The 12,016-nt window shown below is 45.2% G+C and overlaps 1 long non-coding RNA gene across 1 annotated transcript; it reads left to right on the forward strand.

Moving 5' to 3' along the window:
* The first annotated feature begins 327 nt into the window (after nucleotides 1-327).
* On the forward strand, nucleotides 328-6,481 carry LOC132587560 (uncharacterized). Its single transcript, XR_009556455.1, has 3 exons — nucleotides 328-405; nucleotides 4,439-4,559; nucleotides 6,325-6,481. It is a non-coding gene; the product is annotated as an uncharacterized LOC132587560 (long non-coding RNA).
* The last annotated feature ends 5,535 nt before the right edge of the window (nucleotides 6,482-12,016 follow it).

Below are 12,016 nucleotides of genomic sequence, written 5' to 3' on the forward strand. Positions count from 1 at the left end.
CAGAGATCCATTCCCCTGGTGAAAATGTTAAAATACTGATCACCCATAAAAGCAAATTTAAAACAGATCAAAGAAACAGCTGTACTGGAATAACAAGATTAAAAAAACCCTGTCAAGACACAATTAAGGACATTTCAGTCAGAGAATTCTGGGATACATTTTATATTCAGCCAAAGGCCTTATTTAAAAAAAAAAACACACACACACACAGCTTTTCAAGCTTGCCAAAATCTTAAAAGAGAAGGAACATGTCAGGCCACTTTGGACACAATGTTGGTGTTACTGCTATAAAAAAAAAAACTGAGCTCTCTCCGGAGTCAGTGAAATCTGACAGCAACTAGCAGCGTACTCCAGCAAAGTGGACGCATACAGGAGAGGCAGGTTTTTGGATTCCAGAACGTGAAGGTAAGAATGTGCTTGCACAACAAGTCTCTTATTAGTATGTGGTCATAAATAACCTGTGCATTCTGCAGAGTTAGATCAGGAACAGAATTCCAGGGCAAATGAATTTTAAACACATTTCTTTAACACAAAGCCTTCTGGTATACAGAACAATAAAGACTTATGCTGCTAAACACATAGATTGTCCCAATGTACAGAAACTTATAACACAAAGTTGTTCCAGTAAACAACTGATTCTTGCTTGCATAATCCTTGCTGGTGAGCCAATTCCAAACTCTCCAGAGCACTGAATGCCATTCTCATGCAAAAGAAATTCAGTTCCAACTAATTGGGCAGCCCAGAAACAAGGCTACAATTTGCAGCTTGAAAGACGAGGCCCTGGAAAAACAATATAAATATATAGCTGGTATTAAACAATAATACCAGCTATATTGGATTTAACCCCCCCTCCCACTACCAATTAAGTTTTTGTATATGTAATTTTCCAGTCACTGTTTTTAAGGTGCTAAGAACTCAGATCCAGCTCCGCAACACACAGACTTCGTGTCCCCACTAGCCTCTGTTCCCAGAGTCTGCCCCTGCTTGTCTTAGCCAGTCTGTTCCTGGGGGTTACATTGACACATGTTGCACTATCTGAAGGTTCCAAGTTGCTCTCAAGAACAGCCCCACATATAGCACAATCATTCAGGAGAGAGGTTGCAGATGTCTGGGGCCAGTAGGATTGCCAGTTTCCATGCAAGACTTGGAGATTGTGGCAGAATTTGGTTTTAGGGATCCTTTGACATTTGTGCATGTGGCATACTGAACAGAATGTTAACAAAAGGGTGCTTTGCCTCTAGCCCGTGAAGCATTGCAGCCCAACTATTGCTTTTTTTTTTTAAAGACACTGTACCTGGCTGATGAACTTTATCTTTCATGCAGTTTACATTCTTCAAGACAACTGAGCCATCTCAAAGACAAAACTTTTATAGATTAATTTCATGTATGTCTCCTAAAGCCTTTTGACCTGCTAGATAACCTAGGGCTGGTTAAAATTCATGGTGCTATTAAGGGGAAGGGTCAGCTTCTTGTTGCATATTTCTTTGACACTTATCTAGGTGACACTTAGGGATGTGAGGGTATAAATATTAGTGATTTGGGGAATTTGGGGCTGCCATCAGACTGCTCCTTTTGAGTTCCCTGGCTGACAGCCGAGAGATCTCTCTTAGGGTTGCCAGGTCCTACCTGGCTGCTGGCAAGGGGACTTCTTTTGTGCACGCAAAGTGATGACATTGCCCAGAAGTGACATAATTGTGCCGGGCACTTTGCATGGGGACATTCTAGCATTTTGGTATAAAACTCTATGGTGCCTATGGTGACTGGGGATCCTTCTCTTATACAACATCTAGCAGAAATACTTGAATTAAAAAAAATCTAACCATCAATGGAATTGGTCGTATCTGCCATCTTTAATACATCAATATATCTGATTTAATAACACCTACCACAGTTTTATCTAACTGTTTTATATGTTTTATTTATGATGTATTTGAATTTTTATCTTTTGTCTATTAATATTGGTCTCATTACCTCTTAATGTGAGCTGCCCTGAGCCTACTTCAGCGGGAATGGCGAGATACACATTGAATAAATAAATAAATAATAAAGCATCCCCACAAAACGTGCCCAGTGCTATTGCCACACTTCCAGGTGATGTCACCATGCCAGGCACATCAGGTGCCATTGGAACTCTTCAGGGATCAATCCTTTGCCAGCAGGTTTGGGGACTGGGGAAACCCCTTTCCACAGCAAAAGGTTGGGGACCCTAATCTGTCTTCATATTTGTGTTATTTGCGTACACTACTTAATTATAAATATTTTGAGCTTCTTTGTTACTTGGTTTAAGGATTAATAAAACAGAATTTAGTGCAAGCTTGTGTCTTCTTCCTTTTCCCACCAAGACCCAGTATTTGGCTAGTCCCATCCAGCTGATAGAACCAGACAAAGACTGGTTCCCGAGGCACAAGCCTGTGGAAGACCAGACTTTTCTTTTTACAACAGAAGTCTTCTGGAATTGCAGCCAATCTCCAGAGTACAGAGATCAACTCCCCTGGAGAAAATGGCTGCTTTGGAGGATGGACTCTATGGCATCATTTCCCACTGAGATATTTCCCCTCTCTCCAAACCCTGACTTCCCAGGCTGCACCTCCAATTCTCTAGGCATTTCCCAACCCAAAAGTGGCCAGGTCAGCAGAGTTTAAAAGAAGTAATTTGTGTATCACAGGCAAATGAAAGAAGGCAGATCTTGCCACCATAACAAGCTGCTCCCCCAGTAATGAGGCTGGATCAAGGCCCCTTAGCTCTTAATATCATCATTTACCCTTTCCAGTAGGAGGGGCTCTTATCCCCACCTTCGATTTCTCCCTCCCATCTGTGTCACTTCCATCTTGTCTAAATTCAGCATATTTGCCTCTATCTGCTTTATTTATTTACCTTATTTATAGTCTGACTTTCTCACTAAGATGCAGAGTACACAGCATAAGACAAGACAATCAACAGGATGGGCTACCCAAAAACCACTGCAGTTTAGGACTACTGATCGGAAAACACACAGGAAATAGAGAGAAACCTGAAACAAAGCATAAGTATTAACCTAACGTGAAACAATGCAAAAATCACATAGCAGAAGATAGCATACACTTGGAGATAATATATGCTATGCAGAGTAGTATAATCCAACAGTCCTCATCGCCTTATTAAAGCATCTTTCCAAATCATTTTCTTATACTCTGGGCCTTGTACCTTTGCAAAACTGCCCTCCTGAATAATTCAGCTGTGCATCATTTGCAAAATGCCTGGAGAGTGGAAACCTTCCTGACCTCATCACATAGGCAGTTCAATAAGGTGGGGCCCAAAACAGGGAATAGTTGACTAGGAGCTAAAGCTCTGCCATATTTGCAAAGAATAATGTTCCAGGCTGATGGAAGGAGCCTCTGGTGGACTCTCTATGGTCGTTTTCGCACTCACCTCCAGCCAGCGCGACCCCCCTCTTCACCACGCAGGATCTGCGCGGATTTCGCACTAAATACCGCGGAGCAGCCTTTTGCGCTGGAAACTCCCGTCGCAAAAGCCGCGCAAACGCCAAACTGCTTTTTGGCGATTTACGTTTGAGCGGCTTTTGCGCCCGGAGTTTCCGGCGCAAAAGGCTGCTCCGCGGCATTTAGTGCGAAATCCGTGCAGATCCTGCGCGGTGAAGAGGGGGTCGCACCGGCTGGAGGTGAGTGCGAAAACGACCTATGAGATTTTTCATTCTCCCATGTCTATGTCATATGGAGCTGAATGTGTGTCTCAATTAGGGGGTAGATATGCTTCAGTTCATCTACACTATAACTAAAAAGCATTCATATGACTTTGCTCAGTTGCTATAGCAGCTGAATCTGTTAAGGCAGTACCTTTATGCCACTTCAGGGCCATAATCTATAAACAGGTGTTTTCTCACCATGATATGACAATAGATTTTCACAGGCTATCTTCTAATGGGAGAAATGTTGAATACTGAGAAATTCAGGCTCATTTGTGCTCCATTCTCAGTTTTCCCTTTATTTCCCTGAGCCACAGCACACAGCAAATGTGGTCCAGAAACAAAATGTTAAACAATTCCAAGGAGAGTTTATTGTTTTGTGTAAGCGCCTTTGATCTGTATTGGGAATAGAGAAGACTTCTGGAGAGATTAAAAATTGTTATTAACAAAAATGAATGCGTGAAATAGCCTACACAAAGCATATAGGCCAGAAGGGTGTGATGATACATTCTGGCATATGTAATGACGGATATTATCTTGGAATAAAATTATGTCCCAAGGCATAATTTCCTCAGAGAATGACACTACAATATTCTTTCTGGTATTTGATAATTTACATTTAAGCAATTAGCAAAGCAACTGCCTATATTGCATAATTAACCAGAATTTCTGGTTGCTTCCTGATTGAAGCAAGGATATTATGCCATATAGCATGACACATTCTGACATTCTTATAGAGCTTCTGTTTTTATCCAGTCGCCTTGCACCTCAGCGAGCTCTTCTTTGCAACGATACTGTGATTCCAGCTGGGCATCTGTCATGAAGATCCTTTATGGTCTCCTTTTGGTCACCCTCTTCCTATTCCAGGCTGCTCCAGGTGAGTGACCCCGGGGGTGCCTTGACATTACAAATGTCCTACTGAAAATACCCCATCAGTTAATTTAGTCCCTAAACTGGTGGTTTATATAAACATTCCTGAGTATGATCTGCAACGCCATGAAAGCGCAGTAAGAAACATGAAATATTGTACTAGGTGGCAAGAGCAGCTTCCTGAGAAGCTCAGGTTCTTTTTCCAAAATAGGCTTAAGGCTATGAAGATAGGTCTAAAAGTATGTGGGCAGCATATAATACAATCCGAGAAGCCAAGTGGGTGGTGGAAATAAGATCCCCAGTGGGCAAAAGGCAGAGTGTTGTTGTCTGGTAAAGCAACCTGCTTCTTCTGGCTAGAAACAAACAAATTATTAATAATATTTTGCATTTGTATAGTGCTTTGAAGGCACTCAGCGGGGGGGGGGGGGGGGGACAGCTTGCCCAGGACTTTCTGGAGAATTCATGGCCAAGGCAAAATGGGAGCTTTTCCCCAGTCACACTTGCTCATGAGTTGTCTCCTCTCTTGGACTCTGCTGATTTATGTTAAAGTAACCTCAAGGCTGAACTGTGGTAAACAAGCTTTATATGAAGCTGTATTAAAGATAAGTCAGAATGCTGAAAACTTTGCACCAAATATGTTTGGCCTGTAAGCGTGCTGTTTTGAACAATTACATGTGGACTGATACTCAAATCTTCTTGTCTTGCTGAAGTCTGATTTGAGTAGCATGTCACACACTTGCTGTGTGTTGGCTGTGGCTGCAAAATTTTGTTTATTATTATTATTTGTGACCTTTGGTGCCTGCAAAGTAGGAAGTGTCAGCCTTTCCTATGGTCACTGTTGGTTCATATTGTTCAAGTTGCTCAATTTGCTTCCTCCTACAGATGCTCAAAATGCTGCCAATCTCAACAGATTGCTTTCCTTAGGGTAGAAGTTAGAATTTTATTTTTCATAGTTAATTACAAAAGGAAAATTTGGGTAGGGATGTTAAACAGATTAGGTGCATGCATCTTATTAAAGTCATACATTGGTTCTCACACTTACCATTGTTCAGATTTTGATTCCAGGCCCTTTTCTGGGCAAAACTTGAAGCCAACTAAAAGAAGGGAAGTGTCCTACAGAGAATCATAGTATTGGGGGTGAGGGGGGACTTTCCGCTCACCACAAGAAAACCAGGAGCTGGATCAAACAATGCATGAGATGAAAAAGCAAGTTGCTGGGTGCTGCTTCGCTTTTTCAAAAAGTGGCAGTGTCAGGACTGTGGGATGGGATGTTGATCCAACACAGGCAACAAAATGGGGCTAAGACGAGTTGGAGTGGCAGCCATCTTCTTGGAAAGATAATGGCAAGGGAAGAATTTTCTGGCCTAGGATTATTTCCATTCCTGGACATTCACCATCACCCTCCAGGTACTTGTGGAAAAATTGGTTAGAGAGTCCTCAACCTTACTACAAAATCATTTTGACCCAAGTTTTAGCCACAGCTGGGAATGCAGACAATGTCATATAGTGGTCAGGGCACAGGACTGGTATCTGTATGGATTCCAGTCTCCTGTCTGACATGAAACTAGCAGAGTAACCTTGGGCCATTCATACTCTCTTGCCTTTCCTGCCACAGGATTGTTTTTGTGAGGGTAACACGGGGGAGAATAAGGAGTTCTCTGCTTGAGTTCTCTCCTTGATGTCCACAGTACAGGGGAAAATGTACTGAGCACAGTACAGGGTGCAGAGTATAATGAGCAAAGCAGAAATTTTCTGATATTGTGTTCTTGCAGGGGACAGTCATCTGCTCACTTGTGCCTCCATGGGTGGATTTTGCATGGTGCAATCCTACAAGACCTGCCCATCTGGTGTATTATTGGATGGAGTGTGTCGCCACAAAGCAAAATGCTGCTTGAAGAAGAGAGATACTTGACCTTGGCCCTTTTTTCACGATCTCCTCTGCCAGTTGCCTTTGTCTCCATGATCCAGTAAAAGCTCAGCTGAACTGAGAAGTTCTCAAAGGACAAGGCTTTCCTGTCCACTCTACAACAAACAGCTAGGAATGGGCACCACTAATTCATCAGAAATCTGCTCTGATTGGCCAGTTCCTGCCTAGGATTTAGTGTTCAGGGCTTTTTTTATAGCAGGAACTCCTTTGCATATTAGAACACACCCCGATGTAGCCAATTCTCCAAGAGCTTACAGTGCTCTTAGTACAAGGCCTATTGTAAGCTCCAAGAGGACTAGCTACATCAGGGGGATGTGGCCTAATATGCAAAGGAATTCCTGCTACAAAAGAAGCCCTGAGTGTCATTAACTGTACATTGGTTGATCTCTGCTTGGTCACCATCTCTTCAGAGAGCCAGTTTGGTGTAGTGGTTGAGAGAGGTGGATTCTAATCTGGAGAACTGGGTCTGATTCCCCACTCCTCCACATGAAGCCAGCTGGGTGACCTTGGATCCAACACAGTTCTCTCAGAGATCTCTCTGCCCCATCTACCTCACAAGGTGTCTGTTGCAGGGAGAGGAAGAGAAGGGGATTGTAAACCACTCTGAGACTCTGAGTGAAAGGCGGGATATAAATCCAACTCTTCTTTTTCTTTTCTTCTTCTTCTGTTTCTTCATCATCATCTTCTGTGATGAGCAATGTATTCAACCTGCCTTGAAGACATGTGTGTATTGAAAAGTTGGCTGTAGATGATGATGATGCTAACAATAAACCTATGAAAATTGTATGGGATTCATTACTTGCTCAAGTATAAAGGGAAAGTTTGCCAATTCCATCAATGGGGTAAAATCAAGATTTGCAGTTGTGTCGTCATTGCATCAGGGAGCCAAACCTGCCTTCAAGCACCAACTCTGCAGGGTCTAGTCATCCCTGAAAGGGGTTTTGGGAGGGAAGGGTACAGAGTATCTCTTTGTCATGCAATGCAGTTTGCAGAAAACCTTGCAATACTAAGGCAATACCCTACACCTAGGTATACCCAGAAGAACTTTGCAGTACACCACCTGTTAAATTTACATTTGGGGGATTAAAAGACCCTAAATGACAAAAGGAGCACCTATGCCTTTACGAAACAGAAGCCCTCAGTGACTGTTGCTAGGCTACCACAGCATTCTAGGCTTGTTTTTTGTCAAGGGGTGGGTGTAGGGCTCTTTCCGGGGTTTGGCCTTTGAGAGAGGACAGATTGGACCTCCAGGCTACCTGCTGCTGCCTGACTTGCATGACACACCTAGACCCGGCTGCTTGCTAGTGTTCAACAGCAAGTCAGTGTGGTGTATTGGTTAGAGCTTCATGCTAGGTTCAGATCACCAGTCTGACATGGAAGCTCACTAGATGATGCAGGGCCCATCACATATTTTCAGAATCACCTGCCTCACAGAGTTGTTGTGAGGATTGCATGGAGAAGAGGAGAGTGATGCAAGGTGCTTTTGGAGAAAGGTGGGATATAAATGACGAAAATAAATTCTAAATATAGCTGGATAAATAAAGGCTCAGATTTTGGAGTCAACAGATGCTGAGCTTCCTTGAACAACTGGGGTGGTCATAAACTAGCTAATGCAGTAATAGCATAGAAATAACAATTCTTTGCTGCTGTCACTGCCACTGCATAGGTCTTCCAACAGCCTGTTAAACATACAGACCGTGGATTGGAAACAGCCCATCTCAGGCTCTTATCTATCCAACAAGCATCTGGTGCAAAGGAGGGAACAGGAGGCTGCTGGGGGGGGGGAGTGAGTGGGCGGAGCCACTCCAATCATGGCTTTAGCTCAGCAGAACAACCTCATCTGCAGCAGTCAAGCAGACTTCCTTTGCTTCAGTGGCAGCCTCACTGGTAAGTCAGGGGCAATGCAGCTGCACTCATGCTGACTCAGGGTTCCTGGGCCTCTGCTAGGCTTCCCAATCCCCAGGTCCCAGTGCGGGATTCCCCGGTTTTACAGGCTCCCCCCCCCCCGCCCCCAGCCAGCTGGCCGGCGGGGGAAACTCCTCCCCCACAGCCACCCTGTACCTCTAGATCTTGGGCAGGACCTGCAAACAGGCCCAGTTTTAAAATGTGTGTGTGCCTTTAAATTGGAGCAGGAAGTACTTCATGGGGAAGGGTTAGCAACAGCAGACCTCGTGAGAGTGCAGCCCCTCTGTTTGTTTTGCTTTCCTTTCAGACAAGTGAGTACATGTGTAAAAGAGCAGCGTAGCCCCTGTACTTTCCAGAGACTCCTGCTTTGTTCTACTGCTTCAGACCAACACAGCTGCCCACTTGCACCAGAGACAGTTAAGCGTGTGTGTGAGAGAGAGAGAAAAAACGGGGGGAGGGAACTCTATTATTCCCTATGGAGACTTATTCTCATAGGAAATAATGGAGAATTGATCCATGGGTATCTGGGGCTCTGGGGGGGGCTGTTTTTTAAGGTTGAGGCACCAGATTTTCAGCATAGCATCCAGTACCTCTCCCCAAAAAACCCCCCATGTTTCAAAAAGATTGGACCAGGGAGTCCAATTCTATGAGCCCCAAAAGAAGGTGCCCTTATCCTTCATTATTTCCTATGGGGGGATGGGATTTAAAAGATGTGTGGTCACTTTAAATGGGATGGCCAGAACTCCCCTGAAGTTCAATTATGCTTGTCACACCCTTGCTCCTGGCTCCGCCCCCAATGTCTCCTGCCTCCACCCCCAAAGTCTCCTGGCTCCACCCCCAAATTCCCCAGATATTTCTTGAATTGGACTTGGCAACCCTAGCTGCTGTACTTCATAAACTTTATATCTCCAGTATCCGACATTACATTATATGGCACACAAGGCCCTGCCTGACAAAATAACATTTATGTCCAATCTGGCCCTCATAACAAATCACTTCAACACTATGATCTGTCAGTAGAAATTCTCTGCCAGTCATTCTAGGCATCCCTCAGCCCCAGGGGCGTAGCTAGGGCTTCGGGGGCCTGGGGCCCAAGATTTATGTGGGCCCCCCTATGTGTGTGGCGGAGGGGAGGGGAGGGGCTTCCCTGCCTTAAGACGCCGAGCGGCGCGCGGCCCTCCCCACATCCCTCCACCCCCGCAGCCTGCCTCGCGCACACTTTGCAAACTTTCCGCCCGAAGTTCCTCTTTCTGGCGCACCGCCGCGGCCGGGGCCTCCCCACATCCCTCCACCCCCGCAGCCTGCCTCGCGCACACTTTGCAAACTTTCCGCCCGAAGTTCCTCTTTCTGGCGCACCGCCGCGGCCGGGGCCTCCCCACATCCCTCCACCCCCGCAGCCTGCCTCGCGCACACTTTGCAAACTTTCCGCCCGAAGTTCCTCTTTCTGGCGCGCCGCCGCGGCCGGGGCCAGGAGCGGCTGAGTCGTTGGCGCCTGGGAGTTGAGGGGGCCGGAGAGCTCCGGGGCGCTGCTGCCGAGCGCGGGGATGCGGCCACTGGGCGCGCAACGCCGCCGCCGCCTCCTCCTCCTGCTGCCCGCCGGACGCCGCTTCCCCCGCCCCGAGCTGGGACTGTGGCTGGAAGGTCTGCGCGACGCTCCGGAGCCCTGCCGGGGAGGGGAGGGACCCCCCTTGGCAATGCGGGGGCCCCCCAGACCCCCCCAGACCTGGGGCGATCCGCCCCCCCCGCCCCCCTCCTCCCTACACCACTGCTCAGCCCTCTTCAGGTCACCCAGCTCTGGGCAAAAGGCACAGGCCTCTAGCCACACCAAGCTTATATGCCTGTTACAGGAAGAGAAACAGAAGCTCACCTCAGATCTCATGCAATTGGCAGTCTTCACAATTAAGCTCTAAAGGCAAAGCTATTTGGAACCCTGCACTTCTGTAACTGCAACATCAGCATTAATGTTTGGCTTTAAAAAGCAGGCTGAGTGAGAGGTCTTGATTGTTTGTGTGTGTGATTGCTTAGCGAATTAATCCTCAGGTGCTCAGTGTCAGTTCTTCATATTTTGATTTTGTATACAATAAAATTGCCTGTGTCTCTCACTCTCTTCCTAATTTTATTTTGGATATCAGTTTAATGGTTGGAGAATGTGGGCAGTTTAATGATGGAAAGACAATCAGGCTGATTCTGCACTAATCTTGCTCCATGCCATGCTTCCATTTCTCTCTGGAGCAAGCTAGCGATTTCGAACCAGCTGCTCCGCACTTTCATTTTGCACTGGGAAAACCCGTCATTTGCTGCACCGCAGCATAAACCTGTTTTTTTCAGGTTTACACTGCAGTGCAGCAAATCGCAGGTTTTCCCCTTAAAAAAACGGGGTATAAATCGAATTAAACAAACGTAAAATGGCAGCACAGAACAGCTAACAAATCCTAACAAATAAGGTAAGAGCAGCTAATCCTAACAAACAAATCCTAACAAATAAGGTAATATGGCACCTTAAAATTTAACCAGCTATGCTTCTGGGCCACATTGGGGCCAGCATTCGGAAAGTAAAACATAGAAGCAATTGAATGGCAGCAACAAAGTACAAAGCAAAGCAATATCTGTAGAATGCAAAGCTGATGTAGAAATCCCTGTTGACACTCATAGCAACCATGGCAACCACCACCACCCATTCATCATAGCACTGAGTAATGCCTCATTGGCACTTGAGTGTTGTCTCAGAGTTAATCTGTGTTATTGAGGATTAATGATTGGATGAATCTCTAGATGTATAATTTAGCTATAAGGAGGGGAACAATATGGACTGGAGCCTTAGCACTGGAGAGAATGGGTTTTAACACTTTCAATCTACACACAGTTTTCCCAGTCAAATATCTCCACAAGACTAGCTTGAGCCCCAGTAACAATAAACACAAGTCCTTCTTCCCAAACAAGATGATCCTGAGGTATATTTTCTGGTCTCTGACAGGAGGATGTATGAACTGATTGCATGGTCTTTAGTACATAATATGGTGAATGTTGTCCATGTGATTTGATCTCTGTTGGCGTCTTCTCATATGCAAAGGCAGGAATTGACACTGCAATGAATATATGCACCAGACGTGAGTTAATTTGCATTAGCAACTGAATTTGTGAGTGGACATCACCAAAGTCAGTGGAGTGCTACCGAAGCATCTAGTAGTGTGCAAGCCCATTTGTAGGGCCAGTCACACCTATCCTTCACACAAAACCTTTGCCCTCAAAACTGATGTGAAAGCAGCTCCCACAGCACTGACACAGGGCTTAAGGGGATCTGAAAAGCATGACAAAAGTTCTTCCCATGATGATGACGCTCTGTCAGCTCTAGTATTAGCCAAAGTTCCCAAAAATGGAGTATGGGGGAATTAATTTAGATGGGCAAAGATGGCAAAATGAGCTGGGTCAATAACATGTTTATACAGAGTCTACTCAGGAGCCCTCTCAAGTAATGAGGAGATAGATGTGCTAAAAAAGGTTTTTATTAAGAAAATTGTTCAAGCACACAAGAAAAGCGATTCAAACAACAATCACACAGGCCTAGGAAAATAGAGGAGAAATTGGATAGGGAAACATTTAAGGGAAAACATACAGGGTGATGCTTTACCTGT

This window comes from Heteronotia binoei, chromosome 1, assembly GCF_032191835.1.
Source record: "Heteronotia binoei isolate CCM8104 ecotype False Entrance Well chromosome 1, APGP_CSIRO_Hbin_v1, whole genome shotgun sequence".
Taxonomy (NCBI): domain Eukaryota; kingdom Metazoa; phylum Chordata; class Lepidosauria; order Squamata; family Gekkonidae; genus Heteronotia; species Heteronotia binoei.